Source organism: Aotus nancymaae, unplaced genomic scaffold (assembly GCF_030222135.1).
Source record: "Aotus nancymaae isolate 86718 unplaced genomic scaffold, 86718_ANA_hifiasm-v0.15.2.pri h1tg000057l, whole genome shotgun sequence".
NCBI lineage: Eukaryota > Metazoa > Chordata > Mammalia > Primates > Aotidae > Aotus > Aotus nancymaae.
This window is the reverse complement of record NW_026988471.1, coordinates 46,006,253-46,022,109: the sequence shown is the minus strand read 5'-3', so window position 1 is coordinate 46,022,109 and position 15,857 is coordinate 46,006,253. Positions and strand designations below refer to the sequence as shown.

Genomic DNA, 15,857 nt, shown 5'->3' with positions numbered 1-15,857 from the left:
ATTTCCTGTTCTGCTGTGTCTTCCCTTCAACAATTTAGTTATGATTTGCATACCTTTTTTTTTTTAATGTCTTTTCCAATTCAAATGGCCTCTCGCTGTACCTGAGTGGCTGGCTAGGTCTAACTGCTGTCTTCACTTCTGTTTGGGCAAAATTTTCCTCTCTCCACTTAGGTCATCTCCACCTTCGGGATCTGGTCAGCCAGCTCGACCAGCTTGTCCCAAGGGTTGCTTGGGCTACATTGAGACATCTCACAATCTGGAGCTAGACTTGGTAAAGTCATTCTGCACTTCTGTTGTTTATCCATTCCTGGTTGACTGGGGGCCAGAGGAAATCTGCTGTTGATTTGGTAATATAAGCAAACCCTCTTAGAGATCCACGGATGGCTGTGGTTGACCCCACATTGGCTTTAGTCAGGAGCTAGGGCAGATTCAAACCTGAGCACACGTTCCTTTGCACCTTTTGAGCCACCCCCTGCCCTAAGGGATTGTAAGCCTCATCTCAACATGGGTCTGAATTCCTAAGTAAAAACTAGGACTGCTGTATCACCCAGGCCATCCTCCCTACATGCAATGAGTCACTGTCTATCATCTGCCTTGGCCCTCTGGGTTTATAACACTATCTGATTTCCAGGGACTGGAAAGTGGGTGGGGATGATAGAAGAATAGAGGCTTTCAGTTCAACAAACATCACTGAGTCCTGGGCTGTTTCAGGCCATATGGTGCCATGGCCCCATGACAGTCCTGATTCCCTCTCCTCTCCTCTCCTTGTCATTCACTCTCTCTCCCATTGGCTAGAGCCAGAGCACCAATCACAACCAAGGGTGAGAGTTCCAACTTGCCTGTGTCATCAACAAAGGGCCAAAAATCATTCCCCATTCTCTTTTTAAGAATTTCATAATTCTTTTCGTTAAGTTCTTTATTCGCTCTCTCTTTCCCTGATGAAAGCAATTTTACATGAAAATATATTTTGAGGTATTTCAAAGAAATTTACCATTACTTTATTTTTAAATTTTTATTTATTTTTATTTTTGTGGGTACATAGTAGGTATATATATTTACGGGGTACATGAGATATTTTGATACAGGCATACAACATGTAATAATCACATCAGGGGAAGTGGGGTATCCATCCCCTCAAGCATTTATCCTTTGTGTTACAGACAATCCAATTATAATCTTTTCGTGATTTAAAAATGTACAATTAAATTATTTTGACTATAGTCAACCTGGTTGTGCTAGCAAACAGTAGGTCTAGTAGGTCTTTATTCATTCTTTTTTTTTTTTTTTTTTTGAGATGAAGTCTCACTCTTGTCCCCCAGGCTGGAGTGCAATGGCATGATCTCGGCTTACTGCAACCTCTGCCTCCCAGGTTCAAGCGATCCTGCCTCAGCCTCCCGAGTAGCTGGGATTACAGGCTCCTGATACCATGCCCAGCTAATTTTTATATTTTTAGTAGAGATGAAGTTTCACCATGTTGGCCACACTGGTCTCGAACTCCTGACCTCAGGTGATCTGCCCGCTTTGGCCTCCCAAAGTGCTGGGATTACAGGCATGAGCCACCGCACCCAGCCCATTCTTTCTATTTTGTACTCATTAACCATCTCCACTTCCCCTGATCCCCAACTACCCCTCCCAGCCTCTGGTAAGCACCCTTCTGCTTTCTATCTCCATAAGTTCAATTACTTTAATTTACTCCCATAAATATGTGAGAACATGTGAAGTTTGTCTTTCTGTGCCTGACCATTACTTTCAATGACTGGAGCATATTAGCATTTTCCCCCTTTACCTTTGCTTCAGGGGCCCAAGAGAAATCCACAAGGGCATATGATGCCTAAGGCCACATATTGGGTCCAACAAAGGTCTCTTATCTTATGTATTATTAATGCTATATCATGATGAATAATAACTGAACCTATTGAGCACTCTTACTACGTGCTGGACACTACGCTAAGCCCTTTTCAGAATTTATTTTAGTGACTCCTTGCCCTACCTTATGAGGTGGGTATTATTTATTATCTCCATTTTACATAGGAGGACACTGAGGCTTAGGGAACTGAAAGCTTACCCCTCTAGTAAATGGAAGGGCTAGAACTTGGACCTATTCTGACTACTGAAAAGTCTTAATCTCAATAGTTTTCTGAGATGATCTCCTTTTAGGAAAATGTCTTTAAATCCCAATAGCAAAGCTTTTTCTAATTTTGAAAACTGAGGCTTAAATAATTATTGGGTTATAAATATAAAGAATCAAGAGTTTCATGCACTTAATAGTCACTTGAAAAATAATTATCCATGGGTTGATTAACAAACAGCATTTTGTGCATTCAGATTCTGGATAGGGTTCTGGATTTTAGGAAATGATGGGGGGGAAGCCAATTTGGCTTCCTGGAGGTCAGTGCGGGGGGTGGGGCGTTCATACAGAGGCCCTCTTCAGCCACACCTGTGCCCTGTTGTTTTGCTTTCCAAGCCTACTCTAAAAGGCTTCCTTATTTCACAGAGATCTAATATAAAAGCGATGGAGCTGGCTGACAAGTCCGCGGAAGGCTTTTGAAGGAGAAGACAGCAATTTCAGAAAATGAATCCCGTGGTTTAGAAAGAAATCAGCTGAACTTATGAACTCATTTTGTTCTGTTCTGTTAAATAAAAAGAAAAAGAGGAAGAAAGAGAAAAAAATTACTCTATGGCAAAGACAACAATTTCCTTAAACCTGGTGAATTACAGTCTGTCTATGGAGCCTACAACCCTCTGAGATACCTAGACTTTTAGAGCCAAAAAGGAACATTTAAAGGTAGCTTTTTCATCTGAGTCCTGAATTTCACAAAAAGAAAACTGGGGCTCCAAAAGACTCTGGAACCATGGCACTAGTTAGTGGAAACTCTCAGTTTTCTTCCCCCTCCCCCGACCTTTTTTTTTTTTAATCTTACCCCTTTTTCTTACCTTTGCCTTTTGAATGACAGGGTATTCACGGGCCACTGGGAGAAAAAAACAAGATAATTTCTGGTTCTTCAAGAAAGGTCAGTGAGAGCTCTAAAACTTCCAGAAAGGAGAGAGTCAAATTACTTAATCTAATTTCTGGAAATGCCTTGATTTTGTTAGCCAAGAGACTGAATAAGGAGGCAAAAGCCCTGCAAATCAAGATTTATTACTGCATTCCATGAAAGAAGAGGAAAATAAATATTGGCTTAATGAGGGTTTGGATCTGTAATTTAATTCTTCACCTCTAGAGAAACAACCCACAGATAAAAGTTCAATAGATCCTATCGGTGATCTCTTGAGCTAGTAAGGAAAGGAGTCATCTGTCATTTCTCCAGGGAACCCTGGGATTCAAAGTTGCTTCTGTAGTATGGAATTCTAGAAAAGAAGCCATCCATTGGAATCTCATTGGTCCAGAAAGCATGCCAAAAAAAGTGTTGTTGCTTCACCAGACCAGGTAACTAAACTTAGAGGAAAAATTCCTAACAAAGACCTGACCAGTGATAGTAATATTAATTCCAGAGGAAGAATTGGGAGGTGAGATGGAGAGAAAGAAGGAAGGTGGAGTTGTATCAATTTATTAATTATTTATTGAGTGCCAACTATGTAGTAGACACTAGGATATAAATAAAACCAGCTCTGTCCCTGGAACTGCTTGCAGATGAGTAGGAACTAGTAACCACAAAGGACCTTGTTCCCAGGATTTGGACACCAATATGAAAAAACCATCCAACATCCCCAGCAGCTCATTTCCATTCTTAGACTCTTGTTCCATTACATTTATTGGGCAGTGTAGCTCACTCCTGTGGGCTACAAAATTTCCCAACTAATTAGCAGTGCACAAATGTTAACCTACCAGCTGGGTGCGAGACAAGGCACACATATCCAGCCAAAGTCTGAGGATGCTTAAAAGGAAAAGGAGAAATTCAGAGTCAATTGAGCATCCAGTTCTCTTCATAAGGAGACTTCATGTTATCAGTGCAAAAAGGCAGCAGGCCCTGCCCCAGCCATGATCAGAAATTCAGCTCTTGAAGGCTGCTTCACTCTATCAAGATTTCAGCTGTTGAGGAAAGGCACTGCTTACTTGTGTTTAAAAAAAAAAAAAAAAAATTATCCATCATGGGATCCAATCCAGGCCAGTGCCAGTTGGATCAATCAACCTTTTAAAAATCTTTTTAGGATAAATATACAGCTATAGTCATGAATTAAAGATGCGAGAGAGAGAAAAATAGTACATACTTACAGTGGTTAACACTGAGTTTAAAACCAAAGTGTGACACTGCATTAATCTTCTGGTTGAGGCCTGATAGGAATTGCGTAAAATTTGTTTTAACCTTTCCTATTCTGACAAACATGAAAGATTCTTGAGTTTTGTAAACGATAAGAAGGAGAATGACTTCAGTGGGGATAGGAGAGGTAAGTATGGCTAATTAAAAAAAAAAAATACAGAATTTTCTACCAAAGCTGTATATCTGATTGCTGAATATTAAATAATATTACTATTACAATATTAATATTACTGGCCAATTTTATTCCTCCCCTTACAGGTGTATTTCCAAGTCATGAGCTCTTGTGTACATGTAAGACTAGAAGAGACAAACAGTGATCCTCATAGCCATTAGGACAGCTCTGTGATTCCCTAAGTGAATTACTTATTGTTCTTCTGTATTTTTACAGGTAGAGTTATGCCAAAGATTTCAGGAAACAGATTGGGAAGCAGGACCAGCTTCATAGGCCTGTGACCAATGCAGTCACACAGGGCTTCACACTAAAAAGGGGCCCACAGAGGGCACTAATGGAACATAGGCCAACCCCCACTGATGCAACACTTAGCATTTAGTGCTCTGCAGTTGCCATCTCGAAATTCTTAGTAATTTTATCTTTGAATTTGTGTTCAGTAAGTGAAGCTCAATGGAATAATGAAGCATGTGCCTGGGGACTTGAAACCTTGACTGTCCTGCCATCCTGGTTTCCTAGGCCTTCTCATCTCCCCAGGATGGGTTACTGACAGTCTGCCCTCTCTTTCCTGGGGTACTAGGCCACACCTAGCTTCCCCTTCCCGACTCAGCCTCCCCTTCCCACCCAGCCTCCCCTTCCCTACCCTAGCCCTGTGACTGTTGTCACTCTCCACCTGGGGTGACAGCCAGATTGCATTAGTGGGGGATGCCTATGTTCCACTGTTGCCCTCTGTTCCTGGCAGGGGCCTGGGAACAGGCATGGGGAAGGTTGGGTATGCACCCCCTGGCATATCAGGGTAGAGCAAGGGAGCAGTGATCCCTGTCCTCGATTGGCAGTGCTACAGTGCATTTGACTGGTGACTTGATAGAGCCCTTTCACCCATCCCTTATTCAAGTACCTGCTGCATCCTGGCATGGGGGCTACCGTCTCTTGGAGAATCACCTATTGACCCTGGGTTGGGACAATGGGCCTATGGGAACAAGGAGATTGAGTTTCTTGCCCCAGCTAGGACCCTACATTTTCATTTTGCAATGGATCCTCTTGGCAAGTGGTCAACTTCAAAGACTAGGGATGAGACAGGGTGGAGAAAAGCTTACTTCTTGATAAATACAATTTTTGTGTGGCATCTAGCTGGGTACATAACCTATTGGTAGATACATTAGAAGAAGGGCAAATAAGTTCTTGCCCTTGAAGAGCTTATAAACCAGTTGAAAAGAGATGAAATCAAAAGAGATGAAATAATGAGATTTCACAAAGGAGGTAGAATGGAGGCAGGGTCTTGAAAGTAGGATTTAGGTGTGGAGGGAAGGGGGAAAAGAGACCTGGTTAATGAGCTGCCAAATGTAGGGCTAGGTGTAGGCTGACTTGATGATCGTGGTATATTTTTTGCTTCAAGGCTAATTACAGCATGCTAGAGGGGAGGGTGATCCTGGTAGGAGGGGAAGCTGTAGGAACAGTCATGGCAGATGTGAACCACCGAGGACAGTGACTTGGCAGAATAAAGAGTGTGGGCTTAAGGTGGGCGATAGGCTGCATGGAGCTGAATCATGGATGGCAAAGAAGAGAAAATGGGTTCAGAGCCTCCCAGCTGTGTACACTGAGGTACAGCAGGCTGTTACCATACAGCGCAGCAGGCACCTCAAGCTCTCCGTCCGAGACCAGCAAAGAAGGAATGAAAGAAATTGACCTTGTGCTTAAGCAAACTGTGGAGTGAAGTAAAGATTCACAGTGAGCTCGATGAGGGGGAAAAGCAAATATTCTCTGGTGAAGGTTGACTTAATTAGCCATTTTAATAATTCATGAGTCTTTAAAATGTTTGCCAGAAGATTCAGAGCTCAGATTCTGCTTCTGGCATTGAGCTCAGGGTTTTCTCTATCACAAATTGTGCTGCCTCATGCAACGATGGCAGCAGCACGCCTGGGAATGTGAGGTCCTTGCTCTGACAAACTGTGGACAGCTTTTATCCCTCGGGACTTCAAACCTTTCTGAGAATCTGAGAAAGTACTGGACCTTTATCCTAGGAAAAATACATATATGTACAAATTCAGGGCTTTAGAGACTCCCCTGAGGTTTGCCTTTGAACCCTGATGAAGAATCTCTGATTTAGGATCATCTCTAAGGGCTCTAACGTTCTATGATTCTTTTTTTAACCTACCCACAAACTAGCCTGTCACCTGAAAATGCTGTCACTTTTTGGGCTTACAGGCAAGCAGCCTCATGTAGATGTTTGCAAAGTGAGAAATGCATAATGCAGTATTTGTTCATTAGGCTGAAGCAATGTTAATGCAGAAAAGAGAGCTGAATGAATCAAAAGCCATGAGTCAGCTGCCTCCCTAGCAGGTGGCGGGGAGGGAGGCAGCCTGCAGAAGCTGAGGGGGTGGGCTCTGGAGTCAGACAGCCTGGGGCCCTCAAACCCCAGCCGAGGTACTTTCTGGCTGTGGCTTGGGGGAGCGATTCAACCTCTCTTAGCCTCGGTATCCTCATTTGTAAAAACAGGGCTAATAAGACGTACTCTAGATTCCCATGTTGAGAGAATGAACTAAGCCGAACTGTAAATCATCATGCATAGTGCCTAGGCTACAGTAGTGCTCAGGGAAGGCAGTTAATTCCCTTAATCTCACCCAGAAGGAGGAGGGGAACTGTGAATTTGGGGACACTGTGTTGATTTAATGTCGAGGGAGGAAACAGATTGAGGAGTGGCTTGGAACTCTCTCAGAACTCCTGGATATATGGCTTCTCCCCTTCCCTCATGCCCCTAAAAGCTTCCCCTCTGGGAATGTGGGCTAGCTCAGGAAGCTAAAGAAACACCCCCTGTTAACAGCCTTGGTTTTCTCCCTCCTCAGCTGCTCAGGAGCGTGGAGTCTGCGGGAAACAATGGCAGGCGATCTGGGCTTTTTCTGGCTGCAGGCCTGACTGCAGCAGAGATGGCAACAGAGAAGGAAAGAGAGGAAGAAAGAGTGAGAGGGAGACTGGCTTCTCCATTTCTCCAGCAAGCAGGCTTGCCAGCACCGCCCACCGTGAGGCTGCGGCTGGTCCTGGGGTGAATGCAGAGCTGGGCAGCATGCAGCCCCTGCTCTCAAAGACCTGGCAACTCTGATGTGGAAGTAAGGCTTGCCCAAGAAAGGAGAGTGACTAAGGGCTGCACTGCTGGATGCATCCAACCCTTTGATAAGGGGTCTGGGAGGGGAGGGGGCAAACAGTGAGGGCAGGATGGTAGAAAATGTGTTGACTCAGTGCCAGGCCCTAAGCTAGACACTTGACATGCACTAACTCTCATTCTCACAGCAACACTCCAAGACAAATGCTATTATCCTGCACTGTACAAGTACGGAAACTGAAGCTCAGAGAGGCCAAGTTACTCCCTCAAAGGCAACAGCTATTAAGTGGTGCCATAGATTTAAACCAGGTCTGCCTGTCTTTGAAGTATTTTTTCCCCATTCCCCATACAAGCTTAGCTAGGTGAAAATAGGGAGTCTCCATAGTCCTAAAACTCTGGGGCCTGTGAAGCCATTACCCAGCCACATGCAACGCTATGCACAGAGTCCTGGCTCGGTAAATATTTGCCCCATGAATGGGAAGGAGAGAATGCGCCTTTCTTGGTTCTAGGCAGCTCTTGGCAGTTCACGTGCACTGTTTACCTTTCCTCCCACATTCCCCCGAGAGGAATCATCATCCCTCCCTTCCCTCGACTGAAAACAAGGCAGAGTGGAATGATGTGAAGTGCCTGGCTTAAACAGAGCCTGTCTCAGACCTGCCCCACATGGCCGCAGGTCTCCTTTCAAACAGCAACCTCTGTCAGAGAATCCCAGTTAAGAAAAATATCACACATCCTTTAATAAGGCAGACTTGGGAGGAGTAAATGTTTTAAGGCCTTTGCAGCCCCAGTGTTGAGAAAGACTGCGTGTGTTCAAGCTCCTACAAGGGAAAGCATTTTTGATTTCCTGTGGAGAACCGGCATCCCAGAGGCTGACAGTGGATCAGGGAGAGGAAGGTCTGCAGCAGGCAGCAGCAGGGAGGCTTCAGCCCAGCTTGGGCCTCTGCCGAGGAGAAACCCTGCCGTTCTAGGGAATTTGCTGAGCAGAGTCTCCTGGCCTGATTTGTAGCTAGTGATATGAATGCATTATCCAAAGCTGGGTGCCAAGCAGAGAGCCGAATGAGACCACCTCTCCATTCATTTCCAGCCATTGATTCAATGATGTTGATGAATTGTGATTTTTAAATGGAAAGGACTTTGTCATCATGATTGTTCAATACAATTCTAGCACAACTCTTTATTTTCTAACCAAGGCTCTAGGCATCCTATTTAACATGTTGGGTATGACATGTTCCCCAGGGTCACCTTTTTATTTCATTGCCATTTTAAGGGTAACAGAATATGTGCTAAGAATTTACATTTGAATAATAGATTTCTGGATGGTAAAATCCTATTATTTACATTTAGTAAAGTCCCTTTGGATAGTAAGAATCAGCACAATATTAATTTTTCTTGCTGTCACTTAACAATATGAATCGGTTTTGTGTAAGAACCAGGAGCTCATTGGATTGAATTTAGGAAATTGGTAAAACAATTTTGACTTCAGTGGGTTTGAATGATTATAATGTAATAAACATATAAAGGCTAGGAAGCTAATTTATCATTGCCTTCTGTTTTATTTGAAACTCCTTCATCTTTGGTATAAACAGGCTTTATTAAAGATTATGAATTCAATTTCCAAATGAGTTGTAAATGGCTTTCTATAGAGAGATTACTTGATTTGTGGTTTTCCTGAATAAAACATGTTTTTGCCCAGTGGGGTTATGTAGCCCATATATTAATATTGGAGGATTATTCTGTTGTGCTTGGCATCTTTGATGTGCAACGTTTGATTTGTTCTCTGATCTATTTGTCTTCACTCTCTTTAATAAACACTGAGACAGAATGCATAACCTCTTAAGACCTGCACTTCAATGAATCATAAAAGAATGTCTGTCTGTGTAGCAGTTTATCATTGGAATAATAATTCTGGTTCCCTTAAAAAAATGTTACAGTGTCTGCTCTTCAAAATAGACTGCAGGGAAAGGCATGAGAGATGCTGTGGGTCACTGATGGGGAATTATAATTGACCTCAGCTTTTGTCGCATGGTAACAGACTTTCAGGGTATTAGATCATCACAAACCACAGAACTACAAATATACTGCCCTCAAAGTCAGGGGGGGAAATTTCCACTTTCAATTTATAAAACTACATAACACAGACCCTTGTAAAAAGAGGCAGCTTGTCGGTTGAGCTGGAACCTCTGGTAAGATAGCCCTTCAGAAGCCTGCCACATTGTAAAAACCTGTTCAACTTCAATCCTTTTGCAAAAGGGTTGTGTAACTTTCACAGCCCAGTGCTTACTGGAATAAGTGCACACTGCACAAATGAAAACACTTTGAAAAGGGAATCAATGCCTAGGTAAAGTATCTCAGAAGGCTGGGACTGGGAAGAACCTTGGGAGGCCATATATTTTAATCCACTCAAGGCTAGTTGACATATTTTAATGTATTAAAACTAATGTCTAAAGAGCTAGAAAAACTAATTGTCTGTCTGAGATTAGATTCTACCTCTCCTCAGGAAACTCTATTTGTTGTTGTTATTGTCTCTTTTATTTTACTGCATCATAAAACTCAAGGATGAAGGATGCAAAGTTCTAGTGGAGAGGAAGTCATTACCCAACATTGTTATTGGAAGAAATGATTTTGTACTGTTAATGACAGTATTATGTTCACTCCATAATTCAATAACTGTGAAGCAGTCTCCAATGAAGAGATCTGGCACCTAGCATACAGTAGGTATTCAACATTTCTTATTGCTGATTGTTTGTTAACACAATTTTAGTGGGATCTGCAAATTTCATATGAACCCATGACTGTAGTTTGCCTCTTTGCAGTAAACCTGATTTCCTTTTTTTTTTTTTAAGTCTTAAGTGGCGAGATCTAAGTGTATAAATCTGCTTTCTTAACTCCAATCTCTACTTTCTGTCTAACAAGAATTATTTCTGTCTGCAGCCATTATATTCTAGAAACCACAGATTTTTTTTTTTTTTTTTTTTTGAGATGGAGTCTCACTCTGTCACCTAGGCAGTGCAGTGGTATGATTTCAGCTCACTGCAACCTCCGCCTCCTGGGTTCAAGCAATTTTCCTGCCTCAGCCTTCTAAGTAGCTAGGATTACAGGCGTGGGTCATCATGCCTCGCTAATTTTTTGTATTTTTAGTAGAAACAATGTTTCACCATGTTGGCCAGGCTGGTCTCAAACTCCTGACCTCAGGTGATCTGCCTGCCTTGGCCTCCCAAAATGGTGGGATTACAGACATGAGCCACTACACCTGGTCTAGAAACCACAGATTTAAATCTTGCCTTCAGAAAGATTTTACTCATAAAAGCTTTAGACATCAAAAATAACTACTTGGAATTTCTATATCATACATGTTGCCTTGAATTGTATTCTAGCTGCTTCATGGATTTTTGTATCTCCAGTTAGAAAGGATATTTAATTATATATTTAGAGACAGAGTCTCACTCTGTTGCCCAGGCTGGAGTGCAGTGACACAATCTCGGCTCTCTGCAACCTCCTTCTCCGAGGTTCAAGCGATTCTCCTGCCTCAGCCTCCTGAGTAGCTGGGACTACAGGTGCACACCACTATGTCCACCTAATTTTAGGATTTTTAGCAGAGACAGGGTTTCACCATATTGGCCAGGCTGGTATCGAATTCCTGACCTCAAGTGATCCATCTGCCTCAGCCTCCCAAAGTGCTGGGATTACAGATGTGAGCCACCACATTGCCTCTATTTCTTTTTTTCTTCTCATAGTGCCTAGTCCAGCATTGGTCACTAGTAGGTACTGAAGAACCTTTGTGATTAACGGATGAGTGAATGAAAACAAGTATTCCCAAGCAGAAAAGTACACTGTTTGATCTGGAATTCACAGAGAAATGAGACAGGAATCTGAGACCTATTAACTGTGTGACTTTGGGCAAATTATGTAAATCCTTTATGCCTTAGCTAGTCCATTTGTAAACTTGAGTGGTTGCAGAACTGACCTATAAGTCACATGTGGATTCAATGTGACACTAAATGTAAAATGCTTAGCACAGTTCCTACAACATAGTGGATATAGTGTTTGAAAATGTTAGTTACTACTAGCATAACAAGAAGTGATTAAAAATACAAACAGCCTGGGGACAGTGGCTCACGCCTGTAATCCTAACATTTTAGGAGGCTGAAGCAGATCGCTTGAGCCCAGAAGTTCGAGATCAGCCTGGGCAATATGGCGAAACCCTGTCTCTACTAAAAACACAAAACATTAGCCCGATGTGGTAGTACACTCCTATAGTCCCAGTTACTCAAGAGACTGAGGTGGAAGAATCATCTGAGCCCAGGAAGTCAAGGATACAGTGAACGAAGATCCAAGATCACGCCATTGCACTCCAGCCTGGACAACTGAAGTGAGACCCTGTCTCAAGAAACAACAACAACAAAATAATAAAAACACACACAAAGAGGTGAAAAGGGTGGGAGGTGGGGGTTACTGCAATTGCTATGGCTGGGTTAAAGAATTAGCAGAATTTTAAAGAGGGTAGCAATGGGAGTCAGTCATACATATTATAGAAGAGACCAGACTGGAGCCAGGGAAATGGGTTCTAGACCTGACTCTTTCTCCAGCTATGCAGGATCTTGGGGTCTTAATTTCCTCATTAGAGGGTTGCACTAAATGACCTCTGAAATATCTTCCCATTCAAACAATCTATAATTTGAGGGAAAGGATTCCTAGCAGTGTGCATGTGCTGCAAAAAGTGAGGGTGAGAGAGAGAGAGAGCGAGCGAGCGAGAGAGAGTGTTAGAGAGAGACTGCAGACAGGCCAATTTTCTAAATTTAATCCAATGAACACCTGGTTCTTACACAAAAACAATTAATATTGTTAAATGACAGCAAGAAAATTTAATATTATGCTGGTTCTTATAATCCAAAGGGACTTTACTAATCTCCTATAAATCAAGAGATCAGGTGGCAGACTTGCCATCTGAGGCCTAGAGAGGCTATGCGACTTACTCCAGATGACAGAGCTAGTCGGTGGTGATGTGGATGCAAATCCTCACTTCCTGAGTCCCTGTGCAACAGAGGTCCCCTATACAATGTCAAATGACTTGGAGACAGAAGAGAGTACAGCCCATGAGGTGCTTGCTGGGGAGAGGAAACAGAACGCAGGGCTTGCTGGAGATAACTTCACTAGAAACAGGACATCTCTGAAGGAGATCTTTTGTTCACAACTAAAGGTTTTAATATGATAAAGTTAACTAAAAATCACTGGCAAGTAAAATTATTCTAATTTTACTTACTACTAAGAGACACAGTAAATCTAGACCAAATATATTTAGACAAGATTGGGTGTATTCAGGGTGGAATGGCTGTACATAAGACAAAATACATTCAAATAAAGAAACTTGAACATAAGAGAAAAATTAACATGGGCAATTCCTATCCAAATAGTCAAAATAATAGTCTTATGGGTTTGTATGAATATTGGGATGGTCTTTGGGGAACTGGGGCAATATCTGTCACTTTTTCCCTCCTGACCTTGGGGTCTTCCTAAGGAGACCGACTATTGAACTCTTAGAATAAAGCAAAGCTCCTGTTCTCCCCCAGACTTCTCTGCCTCCCTGGAAGGCAGGACAAAGCAGCAGCAACACCAGCAGCAGCAGCAAGTGTAAGAATGAGAGTGGGGGCTGCGGAAAGATGTGGCCTCCCTGCTAAAGGCAGTTATAATTGCATCCTGCTGGCTGAGGGTCCGTGCTTTTCTCCTGTTCGGGCCCTGCCTATCTCAGTCTTTCACCTGTTGCTTCCCAGTGGGCTTTATGATATTATCCATATTCCAGTTTGATCCAGTGCTCACTTTTTACACCCCCAAATATGACACCTTGGGGAAGAACTGAAGGAGCTACACAGAGATGGCATGAAGAACTGAGTGCTGAGAGTAAGGGTGCAGGATAAAGGCTGCATTGAGAAGAAATGTTTCTGAAGACCTACAGAGAGCCACTGAAGTGTTTATAAACAGGATGAGTGCAAAAAATATAGAATGGTGACTTTTTAAAGTTTAGAATGAAAAATAAAAGGATGCATTTAAAGTCTCTGAGCATCCTTGAATAAAATGCTGATCCTGAATCCAGGCAGAGAAAGTACAAGGTGAGTCTGGAACATTTTGTGCCAGAAAGCAAGAAAATACCCAAAAATGGATGGAGATATATCAAAAAGACAAAAGACACAGGAGCTGCTTGAACAGCTCACACTGGCCAAATTTGAGACAACTTGAGCACCAAAAAATTAAAGTGAATGTAATTGATGATAATACACTGAATTGGAAAAAAATCTGCCAGTGAATAGTAATGCTTACAACAAAAGAGAAAGGGAAAAGAAAGTACTTCTTTACAAAAATAATGCTATCTAGTACATGTAGAAGGGATTACAGAATAGAAAAACCATAAAATTTCAACCTACAATGTAATTATTAATTTAGACAAGGATCATCAATGGGTGATAAAATCACTAGGTAAAGATTTGTGGCTAACAGAATATTCACACAAAGACAGAGCTTTGCTCCACAGATAACTTAATAAGATGTCTTAATTAAAGTGGGAAATGTACCTTTACAATGATGAGGTCTGATAAACACAACCATAACTAAGGGATCAAATGTATCATCTCTAACAGTGGAATAATTACTATTAGATGCTTTTGAGATTATGCAGTGTAAAATACACAAATATTACCTGCAAAGTATTTTTGCCAAAAGTCTTTAGCCTGAATCTCGTCAAGCCTTTAGACTAAATTTTATATAGGAAATGCAGGCATAGAGGTACAAGTTAAACGACACTGTGAGGAAACAATCAGACAAATCTCAAGTGTAAACATTAAAAAAAAAAAGCTGTCCCGAGTCTTCAAAAATATCAATGTCATGAATAAACAAACAAAGACGGGAGAACTGATCTAGATTAAAGGAATTAAGAGTCTAGACAGGGCATGGTGGCTCAGACCTGTAATCCCAGCACTTTGGGAGGCTGAGGTGAGTGGATGACTTGAGGTCAGGAGTTCAAACCCAGCCTGGCCAACATGGTGAAACCCCATCTCTACTAAAATACAAAAATAAGCTGGGTGTCATGGCAGGTACCCAGCTACTCTGGAGGCTTAGGAAAATCGCTTGAACCTGGAAGGCGGAGGTTACAGTGAGCCAAGATCAATCATGCTACTGCACTCCAGCCTGGGCGACAGAGAGAGACTACACCTTGGGAAAAAAAAAAAAAAAAAGAGTCTATTAGTTAGGTGTAATGGCATATGCCTGTAGACCCACATACTTGGGAGGCTGAAGCAGGGAAGTCACTTGAGCCCAGGAGTTCGAGGTTACAGTAAGCTAGGATCATGCCATTGCACTCTAGACTAGGTGACAGAGCTGTCTCTTAAATAAATTAATTAATTAAAAGTCTAAAAAGATATAACTTTGCAAAGCATGACCCTTGTTGGATCTGAGTTAGAGAAAATAAAACAGCTATAAAGGCATTTGGGGAACAATCAGGGAAATTTAAATATAGATGGGATCTAAGATGATATGGAATCTATTTATATTTTTGAGACAGGGTCTCACTCTGTTGCCCAGGCTACAGTGCAGTGGTGCGATCACAGCTAACTGCAACCTCTGCCTCCTAGGCTCAGGTGATCCTCCCATCTTAGCTTTTCAAGTAGCTAGAACTACAGGCACACACCACCATGCCTAGCTAATTTTTGTATTTTTAGTAGAGACGGGGTTTTACCATGTTGCCCAGGCTGATCTCAAACTCCTGGGCTCAAGTGATCCATCCACTTTGGCCTCCCAAAGTACTGGGATTACAGGCATGAGCCACTGTGCCAAGCTGATATGCAATGTTTTCAACAGTATGATAACAGAATGATAACACTGTTATCATTCTCAGAACACTGTTATCATTCAACAGAATATCTTTGTTCTTAAGAGAAATATGCTGGAATTTGTGGCTGATGTATGATGTCTACAACTTTCAAATGACCCATTTCAAAAAATATGCATGTCTATATGTGGTGTGTATGTGTATGTGTGTATAGAGAAAGGGAGAGACAAAGAAAGTAAAGCAAATGTAACAAACGTCAGCCATTGTTGAACCTAAGTGAATAGTATATGAGTGGTTAATATACTATTTTTCGGGCCGGGCGCAGTGGCTCAAGCCTGTAATCCCAGCACTTTGGGAGGCCGAGGCAGGTGGATCACGAGGTCAAGAGATCAAGACCATCCTGGTCAACACGGTGAAACCCCGTCTCTACTAAAAATACAAAAATTAGCTGGGCATGGTGGTGCGTGCCTGTAATCCTAGCTACTCAGGAGGCTCAGGCAGGAGAATTGCCTGAAC

General features: G+C 42.2%; 1 long non-coding RNA gene across 1 annotated transcript in view; it reads left to right on the top strand.

Moving 5' to 3' along the window:
- The window catches only part of LOC135269680 (uncharacterized), a 165,262-nt gene extending 157,583 nt beyond the window's left edge, over positions 1-7,679 (top strand). The window contains exons 4-5 of the long non-coding RNA XR_010337929.1: positions 172-271; positions 7,272-7,679. This is a non-coding gene — a long non-coding RNA (uncharacterized LOC135269680). The remainder of the gene's footprint in view (positions 1-171; positions 272-7,271) is intronic.
- The last annotated feature ends 8,178 nt before the right edge of the window (positions 7,680-15,857 follow it).